At 44.0% G+C, this 25,541-nt stretch overlaps 1 protein-coding gene across 1 annotated transcript in view; it reads left to right on the top strand.

Annotated features, from left to right (window-relative positions):
* The window catches only part of MAF (MAF bZIP transcription factor), a 187,190-nt gene extending 161,739 nt beyond the window's left edge, over positions 1-25,451 (top strand). The window contains exon 3 of the mRNA XM_066194647.1: positions 25,097-25,451. The gene's annotated coding sequence lies outside the window, so the exon portion shown is untranslated. The remainder of the gene's footprint in view (positions 1-25,096) is intronic.
* The last annotated feature ends 90 nt before the right edge of the window (positions 25,452-25,541 follow it).

The raw sequence follows: 25,541 nt of genomic DNA, 5'->3' as shown, positions 1-25,541 counted from the left end.
GCATGTGCCTCCTGGCAGTGGGAAGGGGTGCATCTCATCTGGATGGCAAGAACTTGATGCCCTCCAAACCTTAAACTGAAGCTAAGAACTTCACACTTTGTGTCTTCTTTCTTGAAATAAGAACGTGGAAATATCTGGCCATCATTTATGGGCAGTATGGCTCTGTTTATGGGCAACAGAACATCCAATAACCACAGAGTCATGGAATGATAGAAATGCTTGGGTTGGAAGGAACCCTAAAGATCCCCTGGTTCCAAGTGCCCTGACACTACCAAGGGTGTCATCCACAAGAGCAGGTGGCTCCAAGCCCTTTCCAACCTGGCCTGGAACTTTCAGAGCTGGGGTATCTACAGCTTCTTTGGCCAACGTGTGCCTGTGCCCCACCACCCTCAGAGGGATAAACTTCACCCTAAAATCTAATCTACCTCTTTCCTCTATTGGTTTATAGCAATTTCCCCTTATCCTATTACTCTCTGCCCATGTAAAAAATCACTCTTCCTTATTTTTTATAACACCATTTAGGAAATCCCCAAGATAAGTTGAAGGGATAGAGGAGCCAAATATCTTATCTGGCCATGCTTGGCCATCACCCAAGGAACTGAAGTTCACCAGTTTGGGTTGGTGCCTGATTCTCTCCAAGTGCAAGGGGCAGCAGGGCCTTTCCTCTCTGCTGTGTCGCACAGCAGGAGATCAACATTTGAGCCCCTTGCAGTGTTGTGAGCTGACATAGCTCAGGGGAAACCTAACCATGGAGTGCCAGTGATTCTTCTTAATAAATATGAATAATTCTGAAAGCTAATTCACTGAATAAAGAAATCCAAGAAGATAGGCTGGATAATTTTTGGATATGAGAGAAAGTTCCTGATGGCTCCCTCAGGTAATAATGAGGAACTGAGATGATCAAAGGCTTTGCTGTCTTCTAGAGCCAGAGCCACTTACATCAACCTGCTGGAAAAACACAAAGCAGGTAATCAGAGATCCTTGAAGAAAAAAATCATTTTTTACAGCCTTCAACTACTGACTTATTTTTAAGAAAAGCAGATTAAAAGTTGGAAGAGGGAAAAGGTTTCGAAAACATTTTCATTATTTATTAATTAATCATTATTCACTAATGCCTGCCATCTTGACCTATAACTGATTGACCATGCACAATGCATGCATGGGAACACTTGAATCTGTATGAATGTTGGTTTTATGGAAGAGGGCAACAAAAAGCATCTTACAAATAGAAACAACTTTCATCCTAACAAATATTTTTAGGCTGCAAGTAAATTCATCTTCCTAAGGAAACAAAACACTTTTTTGCAAGGGACTTCCACAGAGAGTGTTTTCCACTACTTAGGTTATTTTTGTCTTTAAACCAGAGGGATAACTTAAGACTTTTAGTCTTTCACTGGTGGCTTCACTGAGAGGTTTGCCATGGATAGACATCTGTGTCTTGGCCATATTCACTCATGCAGCTGGACATGTGCAGTTGTCACCTCCACCTTTTCTGAGGGCATTCCCTCCCTGACTGGCTCTCATCCCGGATGGGCATTCAGGGAGAGCCTGACCTGGTACTGGTGATCAGTGTGGTTTCATGGAAGTTGACTTTCTGCCTGACATTTTGGGGCTGTGGAGCAGATCTGAGCAGCTGCATGTCTTCTCCTCCAGAGGCAAAATCTGAGGAGCCACAAAGGCACCTGCCAGCTCCTCCTCCTGGTAATGCTCACCCAAGAAAGTTAGCACACACCTCTTTATGATGACCTTTTAGGGTAGGTCTTTATGATGACCCTTGAGGGTCTTCCTCAGCCCTTGCTGAATAATTGTGGCATGTAGCTGTTATGTACAGGAGCCCGACTCTGTGATCACACTCCACTTTCCTATCAGCACTGCTTCTTTCAGTACAGAATTCTCTTTCCCATCACCAAAGTACAGTTGCTTCTGTCCTGTTTCGCCTGGTAGAAGTATAGGATTAGAAGAAAAGAAATCATGCAGCATCTTAGTGAAACTGCAGTGTCATGGACTTTTAGTGCTGAACTAACCACCATGACAGATTTCTAGGTATACAAGGAAAGGAAAAAACACCTTGAACTTTGGTGCCTCAAAGGGACTCGGGGAAAGAAATGGTTATTCTGGGCTTCATTCTCATTCTTTCCTAAAAGTCTTCTCCAGTAAGCTCAAATTGTAGAGTTGATGAAGTGATTTTCTGTGCTGCAATGTTATGGATACCAGCTAATTTAGCTATCATGATAAATACCTGCTAGGAGCCTATTTTCTTGAAAGAGCAAAGAAGAAAGGAAACCTTTTCTGAAAAATGGATAGAAATAACTGTATTTTAGTTTGTATGGAAAATATTTTGGGGGAAAATAACCTCAGATAATGTGGGACAACATGGGCTAAGGTGCTATTTAGGGAAAGGACATGAGATTCAACTTCTAAGACACGGACAAGGGAGGAGAGTGGCAATACCGTGTCCTTGTAAATCTGTCTGGTTGCTGGCACTTGGCTGCAGTAATTAGTGGAGCTGTTGTAAAAAACAGTATGATCTTTCAGAGGAAACTATATTAAGCAGCACCAAGCTGCTTGATGTGTCCTGGGCTACCTGTGGCCCAGATGGGCTGTACAGAGTCAGGGATTTGCCAGACATCAGCGACGACTTTACCCAGCAGTAACTCCACAGTCCAAGGGGTACCAGGAGGAGTGACAAGCTTGTTTCCCAGCTGTCCCACCTGAGGTATGGGAGTCTCAACTGGTTACACTCAGGATGGCAGGGCTGACTAATCTTCTGTTAATTGGATATTGCAAGGCCAAGAGCTGGTCCTTTGTGTGATCTCTCATTTCAACACTCGCCATTTACCTCCAAAGGTTTATTATGGAGAATTTTGGCATGGCTCTGCCTGAAAGGTTCCCTCTTAGAGTTAGGAATGGCAACTGCAGAATAAACAGGCAGGTGCAAACCAGGAGAGAAATCTGTTGGGGAAATTATTTTAGCCATTTTTGTCCCTCTCCTACATGAGGAAAGGAGGCATTGGGTGTAGGAAGGTGGGCAAAAGGAGAGCATGCCTGGAGTCCTCACACGGATTTTTATCCTGTTTATCCTTTTTTGACTGCCATCTAAGCAGAAAAGAAGCCCATGTTTGGCCTCTTTTCCACTAGGTAACAGTGTCCCTGGCCCTGAGGATGCTTAGTTCTCCTTACACCAGCCATGTGAAGACCCCAAACCTCTTGGCCAGCCTCTCTCTGACAGAAGTGCCAGGCAGCTGGGCACGAGGCTTTGCACAACGCCCTCCTCAGCTCCCTCTATCACCCCTGCAGAACCATATATAGATCTGAATGAATATTACTATAAATCGCTCCTCTGAAAATGGATGGGTATAAAAAGAAAAGTTAACTCTTCAGCTGAGCTGCTGAATCACAAGTTTTTGCCTCAAGCATATTTTCACAGCCCCTGCAAAAAACAGAGGCATTAATGGAAAGTCTGACACTGCATTAACTCCTGCTGTACTGGGAGTGGCTGCTGAGTTTAAAATGGTCACTGAGTGTTTTCTTCATCTTCATCACAAAGCCCCGTGCTTGGAAAACCACACACAACATTGGCATCGCAGGCTGCTCCATTCCTTTTTCCATGACAAATTGCTGTTTTAACTAACAGTGCTCCAGTGCCAGGCCCCATGCTTTTAGCAGCCCAGCTGCCCACAAGCCCTTTTTGTGGTTCCCTTGTCTAGCTCAATTTAAACCCAGTGTGACTCTGGGTAAGAGAGGCATTTTGCAATCACCTACCACAAAGTGATAAGAGGCTGCTGCAGCAGATGACTTGTGTGCTTCCCCAAAGAAGCTCTTCACATTTAGGAAGGTCGGCCGTGTCATTTCTCTAATTTTCTGACCACAGAAATTTATATTTAGAAAAGAACAAGGAAACTTCCCTTACCCTAAGCAATATTGCATAATGATGGAGGAGGGGGATTAATGCAAAGGTTTTTCATTGAGCAGAATTCTGAGAGATTGGGAGCTGGAAAGCCTGAATAATGACTTATTTCAAATATGCAAAGCCAGGGCTTTCTGTGTGTTTCACATCCATTCCTGTTTCAGGCTGGTGTCTGCTACAGCGGTTGCAATCTCTACAGCTGTGGCCCATGTCTTAGTCTATATTTCTCTGGTGCTGCTCTCCTGAAGGATATTCCTTCATGATACTCCTGCCCTGGGCCCTGATATTTACCAGCACAGCCTCTTTCCTGCCCAAGCCCCTTCCAGTCCTGCCAACCACTCCTTCCCTTGCTATCCTCCACACCTCCTGCCCCTTGATTGGTTTTAAAGAGATTTAGGCATTGCTGTTATTACAGTGGCACTACTGGGCTCACAAGCCTGAAATGTTCAGACACAAATGCCAAGAATAATAACAAACAGCCCGCAGTGCCCTGGGGCTGCAGCCACAGCTCAGGGATGAGGTTCCAAACCCTGCCAGGGGAGAAGCTGAAGAGGAGCAATCCTCCTGTGCAGGATGGTGAGATCTCTGCACCAAGACTCTTCTCCCTTGGACTGTGAGACATAAGAGAGCCTGGGGGCTGCTTTTGGAGCAGTGAGGTGGGTGTGGGATCACCTGGGGCTCTGCCAGGGGTGGGCACTGCCCTGGGAGGGACTGTGGCTCTGCAGGGCTGCTGGGCAGCCCACACCGCTGTTATTTCAAACACAGACGTTCTCAGCCTTCTCCAACACAGCAAGGTCATTTTGGCCCCTTTTCAACGTTTTCTGGAAACTCCTTCCTCAGGGATCTTGCTCTCCCCATGAAGTGTCCATGAAGCCCACCAGCTTGGGTGTGGAGAATAGACTGGGTGGCAGCTACCTACCAGCTGGGTGTTGAACTATGTCATTTACCTCCACCAATCTGTCCCTCTGGGCCTGTGATACTTTGGGAAATGCAGCTGAAGCTCTCTGAAAGCCCTGATTTCAGCACACACAGAACCAGTGAGCTCCCCTCCTGTCTCTCTTGAAGGTGTTTCCTCTAGCAAAAAGAAAGTTCTTACCACGATGCTCATGCAAATCTGAGAAACTCTTGTTTGGTGAAAGGCCATGGCAATTAACAGCCACAAATACTCATACGTGGCTGTGCTGGCCTCGTGATGGCTGGGGATTTAGAGGAAATATATGCTGATTAGTCCTGGCTGGGAATTGAACCATCTTTGTGTCAAGAAAATTAAAACGGTTTGGAAGTTATCTATTTTGCCTGGCCTGGCTCAGGGTATGAAGCAATCGTTGGAGCAAAACAGACACAGATAGCTGTGTTCATTAAACCTTTAGGAAAGGATGTTACCCCTGCCTTGCAGAACAGCCACCAAAAAAAAAAAGCTGGTTTGGGAATGACTAATTGAGGCAGTGGGAGTGTGATACTTGAAAGCAAAGCCTTGGATTGGGAACATTGTTCCAGTCTTTTCTGATGGAAATTTGAATTTTAACAGTAATATTGGCATCGCATTTTCAAACAAGATTCTGGAAAAATACTGTGAAAGTTTTCTATTTGGAATCATAACTTTCTGACAGTAACTCAGCAGCAGTTTGTCCCCGTGCACAGCCTAATGGATCAAAAGTTCAATTTCTGCATAGTCTATTACTTGCATACTCAATAAAATAGGATGCACGAATGGCTTAGCCTTTTTTTTCTTTTTTTTTTCCCCACTAAATGCAATTTTTCCCCTCAAAGATTACTGAAAATTACTTTTGCAAGTCAGTATGAAGGCTTATCAGTCCAGTGGTGTTCAGATCCCATATTAACTGCCTCACATTACTGTGAACAAGAACTGCTCTGGAAACCAATGGACTAAGAATGTAAAGTACATAGTGCTGATGTATGTCCCTGCAGTAACCCTTTCCCAGCTAAGGTACTTGACAGACTCTTCTTCCACAAACAATTATGTCTTATTTTAAAAAATGCTATATTGTAGAACTTAAACTTTCCTGATGCTTTGGGGCCATATCAGTCACAGATTTTGTGACTGATGAGCACAGAGAGCAAGCAGTCCCCACTAAGGAAACATGTAGAAAGATTGCTTTCACAGCATGCTCAGGGCATATTAAAAAAATTATGTTTCAGCACAAAAGGAAAAGAATTTAGCCTGTGCCTGTCAGGCTGCTTTAAATATTTTATTTTGCCTGTCTTCAGAATCAGTGTATCCCAGAAGAAGCCATCCCTTGGGGCTCAGCCCTTCAAGGGTATGGCATTCTTCAATCCCATTGATTTTAGTGGACCTTGAAGGCACTTAATACTTCATAGGCTCAGTCCCATCCTCTGGAAAGGTTACCCTGAGCATGTTCACCCATTACAGCTGCCAGGAGATCTAATACCCTTTGGTTTAGCTGACAAAGGGAAGGTAGGCAAGTTTACAATAAAAACAAAAAGATTTTTAATAAAGAAGTTGCTCTCCCGTGGGTTAAGTTACCAAAGGATGGGCTTTCCATCCTATAAAGAATGTACAAGCAATCTACCTTATTTTCAAAAAAAAAAAACAACAGAAAGCTACAGGTTGTAAAAACTTTGTGGATTGCATGCAGGAATTGCAAAGCCAAAGTCTTTGGTCTGGAGGATATATGTATGATAGAGCATCCAAACTGATAAAAACTCAAATGCAAATATTTCAAAAGAACACCAGTGTGGAAAACTGAAAGGCTTAAATGGCTCAGCTTTGTTTCCTTGTCGGACTGTAAATTGTCTTTCTTGTGTGGGTCAGCCAGTGTTTGTATCATCACCAGTCACAGGCTCTGTATTTCATGCAGGGCACATGTAGCCACTCAATGTTTTTTCCATCCTTATCCCTCAATACGGAGGCACAGACCTGACATAGGAAGGCTTCAGTGCTGCAGTGCTCCCTGCACAACATGTTTCCTTTCCTGCCCTACCCTCTCCCCATCACACACGGGCTCCACAGCCACTACTGAACACATTTCACATTCTGCAAGAGGAGGAAGTCCCTAGAGATGAGGAAATGAGGCACAGAGCAGTGAAGGTCATAAGTTTCCACTTACTTTTGGTGCCCAGTTTGAGACATCTCTGTCGTTTATCAGAGTTCAGCATCGCCTTTGCAGGTGACAAAGGGCAGAGTGTCCCTGGTGGACTCCTGCCTAGTGTCCCCAGGGCCAGGGAGCTGTGCTTGGCTGATTCCACCCTCCAGAAGGGCATTGTCCCTTGAGAATGACCACACACAGCAGGAAAAGAGCTGCAAAATGCCACAGCACCACCAAAATACCCCTGCCGTGTCGATCTGGCATAGAGTGCGCAGTTCCTTAAACCATTCAGAGTCAGCCTTTACATGTCAGTCAATTCCCAGTGACCTCTAAGCTGGTGGTCTCAGCCAGCTGCTTCTGGCTTGCCATTTGCAGGGAGGGCATGGGGGGTTTGCCAGTGTGGCAAATTACATTTGCTGTGTGTCATCATGGAGGACACTCACAGCAAAAGGCAGAGGGCAGCACAAATGTCAGACACTTAGAAATACCCAGGGATGGTTCAGTGGGAACCATCTGGGCAGGGGGCTTGGCTCTCCAGGGAGTTCTCCTTTTCACAGAATCATAGAACAGTTTGAGTTAAACTCAAAAGGACCTTAAAGATCATCTCATTCCAACCCCTCAGCCATAGGCTACTTTGATATGTACACCCTTCACTAGACCAGGTTACCCAGAGCTTCATCCAGCCTGGCCTTGAACACTTCCAGGGATGCCACAGCCACAGATTCCCTGGACAACCTGTGCCAGGGCCTCCCCACCCTCACAGTAAGGAATTTTTTCTTATTTTCTAATCTAAACCTGTTCTCTTTTAGTTTGAATCTATTCCCTCTAATCCTGCCTCTGTCTCTAAGCTTAGAGGAAAACCAAGAGATGCCAGATCTTCCACTGGAATCTATAGAGTTATTAGGAGAGGAACTGAAAGCAAAACAAAACAAAATCACAAAACTCATCTGGTTTATTCCTGATACATATGTTGGGTTTCTGTTAAAAAGAAAAAAAAAAAAAAAAGAAAGAGAAAGAAATAATTTTAACCTCTGCCCTGGCACAGGCAGTCATGAAAGTCAGAAGTATAGAGAAGTTCAAAAATGAATTAAATTCATTCAGGATGCTAGATGCGGTGTTTGTGATGCCCATCCTTTTAAGGAAAAGCAATGTTCCTTGTCCCTCATTCTTCCACATCCTCCCAGGGACTTGCACACGGCCAATCAGAAAACCAGAGCCAGACTGGTTTTCTGGACAGAACTCTAAGTGTGATCCGCTCTTGCAGTTCCCCTAGTCTTAAATTTCCCTGCCCAAATATCAGTTGGATAATGCTAGTTGCAGCCTGGACAAAAATACAAATAAGCCACGCGGAACAAGACATTGTGTATGCAAAATAAATCAGTGTGCAAAAACTACAAAATCAAAGCCACGCTGCTGACTGGCAATACCATGCCTAAAATAAGGAATAGGTCTGTCCACAGGCACTAGGAACATACACATTACCTTCCCTCCATCCTGCAGAGCTTTTGAGGTGAGCAAGTGCTTGTCTCGCTCTGGCAATTTACATGAGCGGAAGCGTGACAAACGGGGACAGTCCCTACCTTGAAGTAGCAGGCCACAGAAGGGAAGTTTAGCAAAAACAGGAGTCATTAATAGTCATTCCATCTCGCTCAGTGGAGCTTAATTAAAGCGTTGATATGTTTTTGACTGACCTTATTTTCATACCTGATAATCAGTAAACTCATTATCGTTTTTTAAGCTTGGTGTTGAATCTAGCTAATTAGCACTCTGTGGGTCAGCGTGTAAGTTTAAAAAAAAAGACACAGAGGGGAACTCCAAGATCTGCATATTTTGGATGCCCCCTGCAAAGGTGAGTGGTCACCAGGTAACACCATCAGCACCAGGCTGACCTGGCCAGCGCCACCAGGCTGGGTGAGAACCAGCCAGGCAGTGGGGACAGGGCAGAGGGGAGTTTCCAAATTTGACAATCAGGGCCTCAAAAATGACTCGAACTTCAGCTTCCTACGGCTGAAGCCTTTGAAGTTCTGATCTGCCCCAAGCAGATCTGGAGAAGAGCAGGGCAGAGATTTCACACCTTCCCACTGCACTTGCAGGTGTATGTGGAAAATGAATGACAAGACAAGAAGAGCATCAGTGGCATTTCCAGGAGGGAAACATGACCTTCTCTGTGCTCAATGAGGTCCTCACCTACTCACAGGACAGGCCCTAGCCCAGGCTGGATAAACTTTTCTCTTGTACCCATCATCTTTCTACCAGTTGACCCTCCTGGACTTCTCCTCCTGCTCTGAGCTTCCTCAAGGTCTCAGCCTGCAAAGCACTCAGTGGGAGAGGTCCAGGAGGGTCACACTGCAATAAACATGAGCTTCTACCACAGGAGACACAGCTGTGGGCTGGCCAGTGCAAAATCAGTGCTGTTAACTGGGATTTCCAACTAGAAAACTGTCATGAGGAGATGGGGACAAGCAGTACCAGGCAAGAGTTGCAGTCCTTTCTCTTAGAGGGCAAAGAACCCCAACCACCTTGGCCAGCAAGGGAGGAATGACAGTCTGGGCCACATGTGATGCTCCTCTTGTGGTCATATCTGTGCTCAACATCCCCGTGCAAGGCAAACGGCTTCCATCTTCAGCAGTCGGGAATCAAAACAGTTTAAATGCTGAGAAAACAAATAATTACAATACTTAGCACCTGGCTTGCACTTTGCACATTGACAGCGCTGCACAGCCATCAGCTAATGAACTGAATGAGGTGTTCAATTACACAATGATTGTTAACGCTCAGTTAAAACCTACAAAACTGAGCACCAAATGGTGGAGCTGCGATTTCAGCTGCCAGCTTGGAGGTACTTCCTTCATAATCACGGGTGGTGCTTAGCAATACTTAAAACCATCTATTTCTCCTCTTCCATCAGCTTTTCCTGATGTTTGTGGGCAATGGCCTATCTTAAACGAGCCTCTGCCTTTCTGGGAGCTTGTAAATCTTGTGCTGCAAGACTCTGTGCTGTGTATGTGAGGTATGTTAGGCAGGCTGTTGATATTCTTGGATGAAGGCTCTGTTGCAAGGCTTTGTTAAACCCATGATACACCCAGGATTAAAAATAAAATAAATTTAAAAAAAAAAAAAAAGGAAGGGGGTGGGGGGTTTTGTTAAGTAGTAAAAACAGAGAAAAAAAACCAGTCTGTAAAGTAACTAAACCATTCAGCAAACTCTTTATATCTACCATAATTGAAACCTGACCAAGTCTTGATTTTTTTTTTTATGGTTTAGAATTTGGTGAATCCTTCATGATCTCCTTTATCCATGCAGACATGCAGACACATGATCAGCTGAAAAACTAATGGCTGAAGCATGTGATAAATTGCATTTACTCTTCACCTTTAGCTGTTTTACCCATTTGTTGGCCGTCTCCTTTGCCCCGCACGCAGTGATCCAATGCTGTGGGACTACTTCTGTCCTGCTTCTCCCTGCAAGAGCTGCTTTGTGCCTTTCAACAGCTAGCCATAAATCTGCTCCTTCCTTTTCACCCCAGCAAGATGACAGGAGCCCTCCACCCCCAAAGGCAGAAAATTCCCATTGCTGACAACTCCTGCCCCACTGATTCCCTCTGTGTTACCGCTGTTCCTAGAACCAAGCTTTTTTTTCCTTACCTACCCAGGTCAGGCCTGGCTGTCCCCATCGTGAGGGCTTTAGTGTCCACACAGCTCCAGAGATTTCCTCAGCAGGAGCTCCCACAGCTGCCCAAATCCCGCCCATGTTGTCCTGGAAGGGAGGGACAGCACATCCACAAAGTTCTCCATGAGTAGGCTGAGATGAATTATGCTGATACACTTTCTCAAGATTTTGCTGTTTAAAGAAACTCACACTTCTGTCTCTGCAAGCATCATTTTACTCTGAATTTTATAACCATAGATTATAAAACTGTACAGAAGTGTAACTTGCTGCTATTTCCTTTTCCTAACCCAGTTTGCACTGAATTGACAACGTTTTCCCCTTTCTTTTGATCTGGCTCCAGAGCACCCTGACTACAAGGTCATGGGGGGAAGCATAACCTGGTCATCAAGGTTTTGACACTTTGGGTGAATGAGAGCCCAACAGAAAAGGTTTGGAGCCTCTAGACATGGTGCTGGCAGTATAGGGGACTGTCCCCTCTCTCCTATTAAACCACTTTTATTCAGATCAGCCATTGTATTGCACCCTGCACGTGTCTGGCCTTTCTTTCTGGACATGGTGTGGATTTGTTAGATGTTGTTTCAGTAGTTATCCTTAAGGGATTGAACAGCCCTTACAGTTGTGGGAGGGAAAGTAGTAGGACCTGCCAGATGAGAGAAAGAAAAGATTCAAAACTTCTAAACTTGAGCTCCCAAACTTGAGGGCAGGTATAACAAAGTGCAAGTACCCCCTACCTCTCAGAGAGGCATTAGCAATGTTTATGTATTCCCGTTTTTGCAGACTCTGAAGACACACAGAGCTGCAAGTTGGACTGAGATATCTGCAGGCATCAGAGCCCTGCAAGACCTCAAAATATTGCTGCTGTAGGGAAGTATTTATGGCATTTGAAGTGAGAGACTGGGACAAAAAACTCCAGGGATTTAATCCTGGTCATACTAGTGAATTATGGTGTGACTCTGAGCTGAGTTTACCTTGCCTTTCTGTGGGCATTCAGCTTGTGGGACTGCAAAGTGAGGACCGCAGGACCCAGGTGAGCTGGCAGGGACAAGGATTTAATCATCAGGTTTGATTTATAAATACAGCTCTGGAAAATCATACATTCATTAGTAGAAATTGCATTAATATCATAATGGAAGTGATTTTTTTTCTTTTCCTTTGGGCTGAGGGAATAAACAACTCTCCTACAAGACTCTTTTATAGAACAAAGCTATGGAAGCAGCAAAGACAGTACTTTTAATGAAATGTGTACATTTACTTGTAAAAATGCTCCACGGATGCATATGCTGGGTTATAAACAAAGAGCTGAAAATGTGTGTGATCAGCAAGTATACAACTAGCTACTAATTAGGTGTATCTCATTTAGGAAAACCCACTCTGCCGTCTGGGTTTTGTTTTGGGGGGGACAGGACAGGGGAGCAGGAGAAGGTGGTGGCTGTGCTGGAGGAGCAGCAAGAGCAGAGACACGGTTTGGAGAAGATCTCTCTCATCCTCTATCCCAGACATGCAGGCCAGACCCATTAGCATCTCTTCTAATACACTCTGTTTTTTTAACTTTTTCCTTCTCCATCTCAGAGTTTTATATTGTCTGCTAGAGAGAAATCCCCATGGGAGAGAGGTGTGTGATCAGGAACCCTGCACTGGGCTCCTGAATGCAAACAGTGTGGGGCCAAGCTCCAGCCCTCTCTCCAGGGCAAGGCACCAACACATTTTGGACACAATTGGAGCAGTTTTAAGGAAAGCAACCCTGCTCTTGGCACTTGTGACAAAATAGAGCACAGTCAACCTCGCATAAAGTACCCCTTAAAAAAAAGAAAAGTGGTCTTCATAAATGAAACTTTCTTGGCTATGATCATTAAAATAAATGGAAACAAAGAGATTAATAATGGAATAACCCAAGCAAATCAGAGAGCATAGCCTGTCCCCCATCCATTTCTATCTGAAGTTCATTTTGGCTCATGCACCTGAATATGAGTGAGTTTTCCTGATTGATGGATGATAGCTCGCATCCAGGCATTATTATTTTTTTCTTCTTTTTACACTCAAAGAATTTTAGAAGGCATGGCTTTGGAAATACCCATTGTCTGAGCCCAAAAATATATAGGTGGTTTCTAAATTGATTTTTGTAGACAGATGCTATTTCCATTTCATTTCACTTGAGAAGAATTTATGTGTACAGGTATCTTGCTGGCTGTGGCAAACAGCAAAATACCAAAGGCAAAACAAAAAACAACAAAAAAGAGAGAAAATAAGTTATGACAATTTTATACATAGACAAAGAGATACTGTGGCAGTAACCTGGAGAAGCATCTTCCCACGTGCTCAGCACATGAATAACCCCAGTCAGAGCCTGCCCTCGCACACCCGTGGTTAAGCACAGGCTGGAGCACTTTGCTCTGCAGTGTCAGCAGATGGTTTGCGGTCCTGCACCCCACTCCTTTGAAACCTGGAGGCTGGATCTGAAATCTGGATCATCCATGAGCCCTGTGCAGTGTTGAGCTGCAGTGCCCAGCCCTGTCCCTGCTGTGGGGGCAAGGAGAGGTGGCTGTCAGCAGCCCCCTCCAAGGGTGGGAGCTGGGTCTGGGGCAGAAATATCCCACTCCTGAGCACCTCCCAGCCCTGCTGCAAAAGGCATCAGGTTTGGAGAGGGCTGTGGGGCTGCTGCCTGCTCAGCCAAGGGCTGGGAAGGCGTTCTGGGAGGTGACTCCTTGGCTGAATTCCTGCAGAAAAGCTTGGACTTAATGTTCTGGGATCACACTGCTCCATTAAGGTCGTGGCAGGGTTTACTGAGCCTTGTGCAGGAGTCTTTTCATAATTACATAACTCCAAATAAAAGAAATAAATTATATCCCTTATATGCTTCTCTCGTAGGTGCAATGGAAAAAGCAAAAGATGGATGGATAATATCCCATTTTAGCCCAACAGTTGTACAGTTTCATGTTATATTTACACTGATATTTAGCTGCATCGGAATCAGGATATTAAAATCGTTTTTTAAAGATCAATAATTAAACCTAGATTTCATTATTATTCAGAGCATACAAATTCACTGTTGTATTAAACACAATACAAATATCAGACTGTTTGTCATTGTACTCACACTAATTGCACGTTCTAGCACATTATGGGGTAATGATGCTTGAAGTTACCACACAGTTCAAAGATGAAAGGCCACGCAGTCAAAGATTTTAAAATAAAGCTCCTGTTTTGTGAATTTATGGTAATGTGCTAGATTTGATCTCTTCCCCTCATATAAATAGCTACATACCATTATATAATTATATAATAATTAGCCTGTAGTCCCACAGCAATTACGGAGTTATTCCATGGGTATCTGAGCCCTGACAAGGATGGTGATACCTGTTTTTTTCCCCCTGCCTCCCACCCTGCATCTCCAACTTTCCAGTGGTTGCACATGTGAAAATATCCTGAGCTTTTTGTGTCCACTTTGCTGTGCATGTTGCCAAGGCTCTACTTTTATCTCTGGTTGCTGGTTCTGTTTAATTGGTAGTTTGTAGATAATAGAAACACAGAGGAATATTATTCATTCATCTTCAAAGAGCTGGAAGCAGAGAGTCTGGTGGGGCACCCAGGAAGCCGTGCAGAAGACTGAAATGGGAAGGCAGAGTTTTTATCACCTTCCTCATTCAGAAAAAGAGAGAGAGCAAGAAAGAGCAAGGCAGCCTGACCAGGAGCCAAAAGGAGATGATTATGTGGTTATCCAGAGGGATTCTTTCTATTACTTGAAGAATCAGAGTGCAGATTTAGAGAGACAGGTTGATGTGCTCAGGAAGATCAATGAATATGAGAGGGTCATTGATGGCATATGCTGGGGTTTAGAGGTAAGTGGCAGCTTTGGAGGCCGTGACAGGAGGAGGGAAGGAAGCAGCTGGTTGTCAGGGCCGTGTCCTGGGGTCTTCCCTGTTAAATAGAGTCCCCTCCCCAGGGACAAGAGGTGGCACCGTGGTCTTTAAGAGTGAAGTTGGATGAGATTGCAGCCATAGATGTCAAGGAGTGAAATTTCAAGAACAAGCAAGCGTGAGAGGAGCTCTGTTGGAGCTTAGGACATGGGAAATAGTGAGGAAGGAGCTCAGCAGTGCCTGCAAAACTCAAACAAAAACCTCACCTAACCAAACACTCTCAGTATCCCACGGGGTGAGAGGTTTTTCAAGTGTAAATGTTTACCTGTATGGTTCTGTTATTAAAACACCTTGCAAACCCTTGTCATGAACAGTTTTAAGATGCTCTCCTATTCTCTGCAGCCTTTTTTTTTTTTCCTCCTGGTCTGTAGTCACTTCAGCACACGCACCCAGCCCGTGGTCAGGGAGCAAAAGCCCTTGGTCCTGCTTCTCAGCAGAAAAACCATCCATCTGTTATGCATTGATAGAGAGAGCTGCTGAAGATACAACAACTAGAAATATTTTTCTTGGCAAGGAGGAAGAGTCTTGGAGAGAAAGCAAGTTAGGGACAATAAAGATAGCCAGGAACTCTGGAGCACCGACCTCCAGACGCATCCAGGGTCATCATGGAAAGCACATCAAATGTTAACAGATATCAGGAGCCAAGAACTAATTTTAAGGAGGGCTGGAAAATATTCTTGTAAGTTCAGTCAACATTTTAAAGCAATAGTGGCAGTTTCTAACATTATGGAGCTTTTTGCCTGTTTATTTCAGTTACTGTTTTTTTTGCAGAGCCATTTATATTTCCAAAATTTAGAAAGCTGAAGTCATTGATTCTTAACTTAGGGCAATCAACAAATGCAGAAAATTTATTTTTCAAATGGTTGGTTTTGTATAGGAGTTTCTGCCTGTATTTTATATATGTGCGAGATATAGAGATATATGTAAATATGTATTTGCACATGAATATCCATATGTTCATGGACTGTGTATGGGAACATATATCCATGCAAAAGATGCCATTAACTTCACATTCAGGAGTAAGGGCATTCATGTGAAGAATTGATCTGCTGTTGAGAAAATATTTGACTATTGTAAAGTGCCAAACCAGGGGACTGATGTAAAAATTAGAAAGGCTTCAAAAACCAGGGGACTGATATAAAAATTAGAAAATTAAAAGTAATCAGATTATTCAGATAGAACAGTTGTATTTCATTCTAAGTGCAGTAAATATATGGATTACTAAGCCAATAAGACCAGTGAGGCAAAGACTGGCTCGTGCTCTGGAAAAAAAAAATGATTTCTTATAATTTTTTTTGTAATTTCTTCTTGTTCATGGACATAAAACAAATATTTAGCTGAATGGCTGGCCAATTTGCCAGTAAAAGTTTGAAGTGCAATTCAATTGATCATCAGGGATGGGATTTTTACTCCCTTATTTATTTTGAAGACAAATTGCTGTAGTTATTTTCTCTGTTTGTTAAAGTCTGCCCATTTCAAGTGCTCCATATGCAATTTACACAGTGAAATAATAAGCTCTTGCAGTGACTTACATAACGTTCTAAGCCCTGCTGAGCTCTCCCTGTGGTGTGTCACTAATTCCAGAGGCGCAGGAGCTCTGGGATGAGCATGGTTGGTGCCTTCAACTGCCTCTTCAGGGCTTGAATGTGAGCACCAGTATGTGCAATGGCATTTTCAGCTCTGTTTTTGGGGCACTTATGCCCTTTTTGTACTTCAACAAACAGGTCACCATCTTTGTTTCCACTTTTGGTGGGGTTTGCCAGCCTCGTACAGAGCAGGCACAGATGAGAGTAAGGCAATTGTCCATAGACAGTTGTTCCCAAGGATATCTGGGCACCAGGTCAGAGAAGTGGTGGTGTGACCCACAGCTTTGTCCTTACCCCTTGCTCTGCTGACCTGCAGAAGGACCAGGGGAAATGCTGCCTTAGGGGTTCCTGCTGTCCCTCAGCCACCCTGGACACTGCCTGATGTGCTTTGGCTGTGGGTGAAGAGGGTTCACCCTGGGAACTGCCTGCTATGACCCCTAGAAAGGGATGACACACTCGGCTGAGGTGCTCTTTGAGATTATCCGACAGGGGAATGGGCAGGATTCAGCCTTTACTTGTGCAAATGAAGGTGGGAAATCCAGCATAAGTGTGAAGCAGGCAGGATGGCATAAAGGTGCTGGAAAAGGGATAATAAAAAGCTGTCCTCTGGTTCATATTCCATGGTGTGATGATGCATTCACGGGCGAGAAAATGTTGGTGAGAGAAAGCAGACTGACCTTTGTGGGCACTGACATGTAGCAAAGTGGCTGCAGAGCAGCCCTGTTTGTTCACCAGCACAAACCAAAGCCACGAGAGCAGAGGCAATGGCAGAGCACGTGGGACTCTCTGCATTGCCTGTATTTACATAAAGAAATTTCACTTCAGTTAAAGCTTCCCTGGGAATACGTGGGAGGTGGGGGGAGCTCTTCAGCGGAGGATGCTGTCTCAGCCTTATATAAATACCTGTAGAATTGCTCAAATAGTTCATTAGTAGCTTACGAGTTTGTGTGCCTGCATTCCTCACTAGCTCTAATTGCAAGGATGTTGATTCCTACTGCATCCAGTGAACAGATTCTCTGCTCTATTGCACCATTAAATGAGGTGTTACTGTGTTTGGCTCTAGCTGAAAAGGATCCCTTCCCACTTAGTAAAGAGACTGGCTAGGGCTGACCTAGCTGGGGACAGATTTCCTTTCAAATCACAGAGAAATACTCCTGAATATGAGATGTTAATTGTGGCAGGAATTAAGGATTAAACAGTCATGGCTTCAGGTTACTAGTGGGAACTGAAATCAGGATTACAAAGGAAACTGGGCCATGCCCTCACAATGCTATTACCCCAGTTCTTGAATCTAAAAAACCTTAGAAACTCATCCTCAGTGACCAATAAAAGCTAGCCTAAATTGTGCTTACTGAGGCCTGAGGAAAAGAGTCATAATTGTGCAGCCATAGTTTGGACACCTTTCAAGGCAGAAGATAACATCAAGGGCAAAGGAGTGAAATTCAGCCCTGATTCATACCCTCTATAACCATCATTAGGGCCAAAGCTCCAGCACTGGCCACAACTCCACCTCTTGCCTGGGAGAGTCAGAGCCCATGACAGAGCCAGCCACTCACACCTCGAGTCCCTGAGGAGAGAGCAAACACCTTGCATGTGCATTTCTCTCTGGGCAGAGGCACATGGAGCCCCTGTGTGAGCTCAGCCTCCAGCCTGCAGGACTCCATCGCTTCGATGAGCACCTCCTGAAGGGCTCAGAGTGAGGGCAACCACCCCAACTCACACTCCTGGGGGACATGCTCACATGGGATAAATGTTGATGATGGCACCAAACCCTGTTCCTGACCCCAGACTGCAAAGCCAGGGGAGATGAATGGGAGGGGGAGAAAAAAGGAAATTCTGTGGGTAAAATTTATGACATGGTAGCACATACTTAATAACCAATTAAAGCCAAGATTTATTGGGAGCTAAATTACATTTGTATTATAAATAGAACTAGAATATACTGTTACAGAATAAAAGGAAAACATTTTAGCATTTAATATTGTAAAAGACAAAGCAATCTAATGGACCTTAAATGTTAATGGGTGAAAAGATTTACACTTTAATTGCATTTTCAAGTCATCTTATTTTACTGTGCTCTTTTTTCTATGTACATAGAAATCAACAGTGTGCTGCAACATTATACTTAGTAGCAGCAAGACTGACTTAAGGAAACCTATTATTATAGGCAAGATCAGTTTATTATGTATAAATCCTTGCAAACATTTTAATTGAAATGAGCAGTGGACTTTCACTGACCTTGGCTGCATGTGTGTGAGACCTTCATAGCAAATTAAACTGTTGAAAAGTGTGTGTGAGAAGCCAAGAAGGGAGGGAGTGTTAACAAGGCAATTTCTCTATGTAAAGCCAACAAATAAACTGTATTAGATACAGGGGGTTGCTTTATGGCAGGAGAAAAAAAAAAAAAAAGAAACCAAAAAAACCAACAACCCTAGCAAATGATGAAACTTGAAATTACATCTGATTGCATTATCAATTAATAACTTATATTTACCAAAATATTACCAGCTACAGTCCAAATTTGGGACAACACCTGAGACTGGCATTTTAGGACTGATTTCATAGCATGTAGAAATGCTACAAACTTCCCAGAAACCGATTCTTGTGCTCATAAAATTTCTCTTCCAGTTTGTGTTACTGCTTCAAGATTCATCAGCTGAGTTACAGTTATGGCTGAATCTAACTCATATTACATTTGAAAAAATAAATGTGCACTAAAAGTAATTAAAGCATGTTGGTTCATGAATAATACACCATTTTACTACTATTTGCAGAGTATAATGAGACAAGCTACTAAATTGACAATGAATGCTCTATTATGTGATTGCCAACTGTTTTATAAGATATTGAACAGATTCATTTATTCTATCATCATGTGCATTATCAAGCTATTGCTTTTTAATAAATTAATTTCTCCCGTGTCTCCAGAGCCTTACTTTGAAATCTGGCTGAAGGCATAAATGGAATTAATTCTGCGGTCTGGGTTGGAGCGGCGGTGCCGGGTGCCAGCCCCGCAGCCGGGGGATTGCTCCGTGTGGCCGCGGCCCAGGGGCTTCATTCCGTGGGCAAGGAATGGCTTTTAATAGCCAGAAAGAGTCGGCCCTGCAGGGCAGAGCTCTCTGACAGCTCTCGTTTACCGGGGGCTCTCCTTGCCACGCATCCCCCGTCCCCTGCCCTTCACCGCCACCCTCCAACCCGCCCTAAATTGACCCTTTAATTGCTCGACAGCCTAAACGTGGTGACACCAGCCCCTGACTGCAAAGCAGCACTTAATCCCTGGCTGGGTGATAGTGTCATTAGGAGAGCGGGGTGATTGCGAGGAAGAATCTCCCGTCCCGGCTGCGGGCTGGGTTGGAAGGGAGGATTTATTATCTGCGAGCCCCGGGATGGGGCTGGAGCAGCGCCGAAGGTCCGTGCAGCCCTGATGCTGCCGAGCTACTTCTCTCGGTGGTAAACAACTTCTAATTGCGGCTGCTGACAGGACTCACTGTGTGTAACTAACCTTGCTGCAATGTTATTATTTCTGAAGGGAGCCTTTCTCCGTATTTTTTAACAATAAGTCTGACAGGTGTCATATTAAAAACAGGGCTTAATTCTAATGCAACTATTCCCACCCGCCTTTCCCTTCTCGTTTTTGTGCCTCTGTAACGCATGAATTTCTCCTGCTCATAAAGATTAAAGGAACAGCTTTGCTGGAAGGAAAATACTGGTTTGTTTGTAGTCCAGGTACATTTGAGATGGTCTCAGTACAGGCTCCCTTTCTGCTCTCTTCTCCAGCCACACGCCGGCTCAGTGCTGGGAGAAAAGAGAGGGAGAGAAATAAAGCTTTCCCTGGGATGAGAGGTAATTCAGGATCCATTGAAGTGAAATTTCAAGCTTCCTTTGAACTGTGACCCGCAGCCACCGTCCGGGCGCTCCGTGGCTGTGATGCACGGCTGACTGCTGTCCACCAGAGACCCAGCCCAGGCCAGCAGTTCACTCACAAGTTTACACTGGATTTAAGTCAAAATGCAAAAAAACGCCGTTGTTCAATCACTGCTAACTGTGTGCTCGGCAGACAGCTCCCTGCAGACCCCGTGCCTATAAAATCCAACATGCCACGTAAAGTAAGGGCTTATGGAGGTGCAAGGGGTTTAGAAGACTTTTCTCTGTCCCTACTGATTGCTTTTTTGTGACGCTGCTTTTCAGGTGCTGGGGTGGCTTCAGCCTCGTCCCATCCTGCACAGGGAGCAGCACAGAGGGCTGCACTCAGAAAGGCATTCCCAATTTCCATAACCTTCCTCGGTGTGTCCTGCCCTTTCTCCCAGGCTGCCTGCAGAAGGCAAAGTCCATTTCAAAGCCATCGGTTCTGGGCTGATGTGATGGTCAGTCGGGGCCAGGCAGGCTCCCATGCTTCTCTCTCTCCTCCCTTTGCAAAAAGCTTCCACGTTCCACACCCGCCAGCATCACACTCACTCCTGGCTAAGAACATTACAAAGCTGCTCAAACTGCTGCTGTCAAAGGCTAACACCAGCCCAAGGAACAGGGTGCCTTCTTTGCCAGGAGGGATCATAGAAATCCAGTGTACAAAGCCCCTAATTTAGCCTGTGCTCACATATCTGCAGGCGCTGCACCAGACCTGTGTAAGGTTTCCATATGAACAACACGCACGGTACAGTTCAGTCTCAAAGCGTTGTGTAATGTTCAGTTTTTACAACAGTTCTTTTAGAAGAGTGAAGAAAAGCAGTCCAAATAGTCTCACCAGGCACTTGGTGATCTGTTCTGTACCCCCTTAAGGTTGATGATTTTCTGTGACTGAAAAAAAAAAAAAAATTATTTCTTCCTCTCTTTTTTTCTTCCCCCCCTGCTTAAGCAACTGCCCAGCAAATTGATAAGAGCCCTTTTTAATTAGCTAGTGAAGTTGTATGGCTAATGTTCCATATAAAAGGTCTATAAAACACAGCAGAATTAATAAAATGACTGCTTCTCATTTAATTCAGGTCCTCCAAAGGGATCCATATGTCTTGCTTTGGTCTGTTTGTAGTACTACTCTCCACCACCCAGCCACGAATTGATTAAAATCACATTCCTCACTTAAAACTGGAGCCCAGTTGGTAAGAGATACTGGATAGTAATTAAGGTCTGTGCACAGACACATGAACCCCCATAAAAAAAACGGTACCAAAAGGAATCATTGTGCATCGCTTGGATTATATGCAAACACAGCTCATGTTGACAGCTACCTCTGGATGACTCCATCAGTACACACTTTATCTCCAGCTGTCCAAGTAATTTTCCCAGGATTTCGCCCCTCTTTTTCACTCCTCTCCACACAGATGGATTAGAGCAACAAACGGTTTACATGCTGCACATCATTAGCTATCCTCCCTCACTACCCAGCAGATAACAACTGGGCTCTATCATCCGGACATTCATAACACCTTGACACTTTTACAACTATGCTGTTCTCTGCCAGAGCAATCTTCTCTTTTAAAGCATGAAGCTAATTCACAAAACACCCCTTGGAAAGTACTCTGCAAATGCAACAGGGGTGGGGGAGAGAAGAAAAAGCACAGCCCAGAAAAGGCATCTAGTAAATAACACAGCAGTGTAGGGGGAAAAAACTCAGGAGAAAAGCAGCACATTCTTTCTCTTCATGATACCTCTCTATTTTCTCATTTCCTCTGTCCCACAGTAAAGGGCACCAGCAAATAGCCACCCATCTGGCTGCTGTATTTCAGTGCTTCCACCCCCGTGTCACTCAGGCACCTCCCAAGCCCGTGCAGGTCCCTGTGGCCCTAGGGATGGTTCAGCTGCTTCCCTGGGCAAGGGTTTCACCAAGGACTCTCTTTACAAAGGGACCAGTTGAAGGTTTTGGTCAGTCATGTGTTTATTACTGGGTATTACTATTGGCTCTTCTAGCTTTCCTAAACTGCATCCAGTCTCAGGGAATCTTGCCTGAGACTTTGTTAATAAAACATTTCCCCTTCGTAGGCTGGGACCCTGCTTCAGATCCTACTCGTGCTCAGACATGGGCTTATATTCAGAATAAAACACAAACCTACATCAGCTACTGTGTGGAAGGAAATACACTTTAGCAGCATTTTCCAAGCCTCTCAGCATGGCCCTTGCCACCCCAACCATACATTTTAATGTACAGTACACGCTTGTTTAAAAAAGAAATACATAAGGAGAAAGAGTAATTACCGTAGCTTAAATTCAGCCCGATGAGAAGGGCTTGCACAGTCTGAGCAGCTGTTCCACTGCCATTCAGATTATGAAAATATAATCCTAGAGAACCTTGTCAAGATAAATACAGAGCATGAAATGTATAGGCAATTTTTCCCCAGCCACATACAATGATCAATCCCAAAGCCACAAGTGATACCAAAGGACAAAATAAGATCTGTCTAGACTTTCTCACTTACAAGATATTGATCATTCCAATGGTAAACTGGTTAGTATAAGTGTGTTTGGCTTGAAAGGTCACAAGCTTAACACCTGACAAGGAGTTATTCAACCTTGATATAAGTCAAATTATTGCAGTGTTGCTGGAAAGACTTCTCTAATAAAAAGCCCTACCTGGTCTGAGAATATCTGGGATTTGTCTCCCAGATGTCAAAAGAAAAAGCAGGAAGGAAAAATAAAAGAAGTCAAGATTTGGCATGGGTTTCTGCTGGTTCACCTCTACCTGATTTGGCAAGTAGAGGTCCCAGCAGTCAGTGACTGTCTGGCAGAACAATGGACAGCGGTGGAAGCTGACACTGGTTGAAAAGGCACCTCCCTTCCCCAAAAAACTTCTGGCTCTTCAGTCCCAGCAAGGGAGCTTGCTCGCTCACCTACACGGGCTTGAAGATACAAGGCACCAAATATAGGGTCAAAAAATCCCCACTAAAATGGGAAATGTTGACTTTGGAAGGAAAGCAGGGGGGAAAGGGTGGGACAACACCCTGCAGCGTGTGGGTGGGAGATGCTCAGCGGCATCGCCTGCCAGCACCTCCCCTTCCCAAAGCCCTGAGGGGCCCGAGCCCTGCTTCAGACACACCCCTAAGCCAGCCTCCTCCTTCTTCACGGGCATAACTAGCAAGTGCTTATTAGGACTATTAGGAGCTTGATGTGAATTCGCTGGATCTTTTCCAAGAACTATAAATACCTGATCTATTTTGCTTTATTCAGTTCTTTTTGTTTTGCTGATATGATACTAGTTAAGGTTAATGGGGTTTGCTTTAATATTAGACACAGGATCACTTAACTACCTTTAATGAACACTGGAGTCAATGCATTGTGGAGTAATTCACACAGACATTGCCCCAGGTAAATCAACCGGAAAAATGTAAGCCAGTCAAATAAATAAACCTGGCCGGCTGTAAATGTGCCAAATTTTACACCAAAATATATTTGAAAGCCAATGACTTAGGCACATCTAGGATATTAAAATGGAGGGGTTGGAGTCTGTTTCTTTTCAATTGCTTTTCCTTTTTTAATGTTCCCTGCACATCCCTCCTGAGCTGAAACCAAACTGAGATGGCGAGAAAAATTATTTTCACAAGTGTTTCTAATAGAAACAAGGGCTCTACAGCTTGGTGTCCTGTTTTTTCATTTGGAAAAAGCCTTTTTTAATACTGGCTATCTCACTCAACACAGGAGAGTGAGAGACAAAGAGAACAGAGACTGGAAGAAGAAAAATGGAGAGAAAAAAAATGACGGAGAGGAAAAAAGAGAAACTGAGAATGACAGAGTGAAATAAAAAGAAACAGGGAGCAAGTCATTTTATCTGCATTGGAGAAAATTATGACAGTGAAATTCTAGACAGACCAGTACACTGGTGTCAATAAATAATAACCAGAAGTAAGAACAAGAGGAACCCAAACAATTCAGTGAAGTTAGGGGTTAGCTTACCTCATACTAGGGCAAAACTAAAACTGTGCTAACATTAAAAGGGCTCTTACCTTGTAACACTGAAATAGAGAGTGGGATACAGAGGAAAACCACAGATATTCTCTGAAGGAAGGCAGGCAATATCCCTAAGTACTGAATTCTCACAGAAGCGAACAATATTTCAGCAACAAGGAATGACAGGGGGTTCATTATAGGTTATTAATGTTTGCCTAAATGGAGCAGGAGGCCCAGGCCTTCAGGGGAGTGCAGAGCTCCCGGCATCACTTAATTAGTGCCTCTTCTGAACCCAGCAATGCCAAGCTTCAGAGCAGAGCACTGCAGTGGTACACTGCCCGTCTCATACCAGAGTAAATCTGTCTGGCTGTGAAAGGGAAAAATAATGCGTGTGTGGGGGCTGTTGCACAGGTGACAGGAGTTAATCACTTTTTCTCCCCAGTTAAATCCCAGACAATACAAGGAATTTGGCTGTAACCATCGCCTCAACTTGCAAAGCCTTCAACTCAGGCCATGAATTTTCAGACACACTACACCAGCACTGGTCTGTGTAGCACAAACTGGAGAAAATCTCTAGGAGAGAAGAAAGTTTTGGTTTTTTGTTGTTTTGTTTTTTTTTTTCACTCTGCAAAAGGCTGAAAAGAGGTGTTGTTCTTTCTGGAATAGACCCTTTAATTTCTTTATTTCACCAAATGTTTCAAGGCAGGATGTGCTGCCCTTGGGGAAGGGGCTGCAGAGAGTTGAGGAAGATGAGTGGGCAGGATTTGTTGTCTCCTGAAGCTGTTGCTACAGAGGTGGCACAGCAAGGATAAAAAAAGGCCATATATTCTTTACTGCTGCTTCAGGAAAGACTGTGGCATCAGGTAAGGAAGCAGAGAACGAAGGAGCAGCTGAGGCTGCACTTGGGTAGAAGTCTTGACTTTAACTCCTGTTCAACAACTAATCCAATGCACTGTGATTGCTGACAAGAAAAATCATGGAAGGCAGACTGTTAACAATAAAGCAGAAATAATAAGGGGATCAAATAAACTTCTATTAACAATGTGTCCTTCTATTTATTTGTTTATATTCTGTCTACAGAAAATGTGATGCTGGACTGAGGATGGCTTAGAACAACCTTCTGGCATGAAGACAGCTACAAAGCACAAAATACAAAAAATGAACTGAGAAAGAAACAAGAAAAAAAACAGCGTTTTCTTGGCATCAACAAGAAGCTCTTTATTTTTCCTCAAGTTTTCTTTTCTAAAAAAATGGAACTAAGACATTTGCAGAAATGAGACAAACTTTCTCTTCAGGTGACAATATTCAAGCAAGCATGTTGTTTTATTGAATTTAAATGGAAAGAAAAGACAGATTTGGAATGGCATACAGTATCAGGAGAACTGAGAAACTGTGAACTTTTCAAGGAAAAAAAAACTCCTTAAAACTGTGAACTGAGAAATGGATGGAAATACCATTTAAACCCCTGATTACACTCTGTGTGTTCTTGAGGAGACATCATCATCTTCACTAACTCGACAGTACT

Source organism: Chamaea fasciata, unplaced genomic scaffold (genome assembly GCF_029207755.1).
Source record: "Chamaea fasciata isolate MVZ Bird 193981 ecotype frontalis unplaced genomic scaffold, bChaFas1.0.hap1 SCAF_12, whole genome shotgun sequence".
NCBI classification, from domain to species: domain Eukaryota; kingdom Metazoa; phylum Chordata; class Aves; order Passeriformes; family Sylviidae; genus Chamaea; species Chamaea fasciata.
This window is presented reverse-complemented; position numbering and strand designations above follow the sequence as displayed.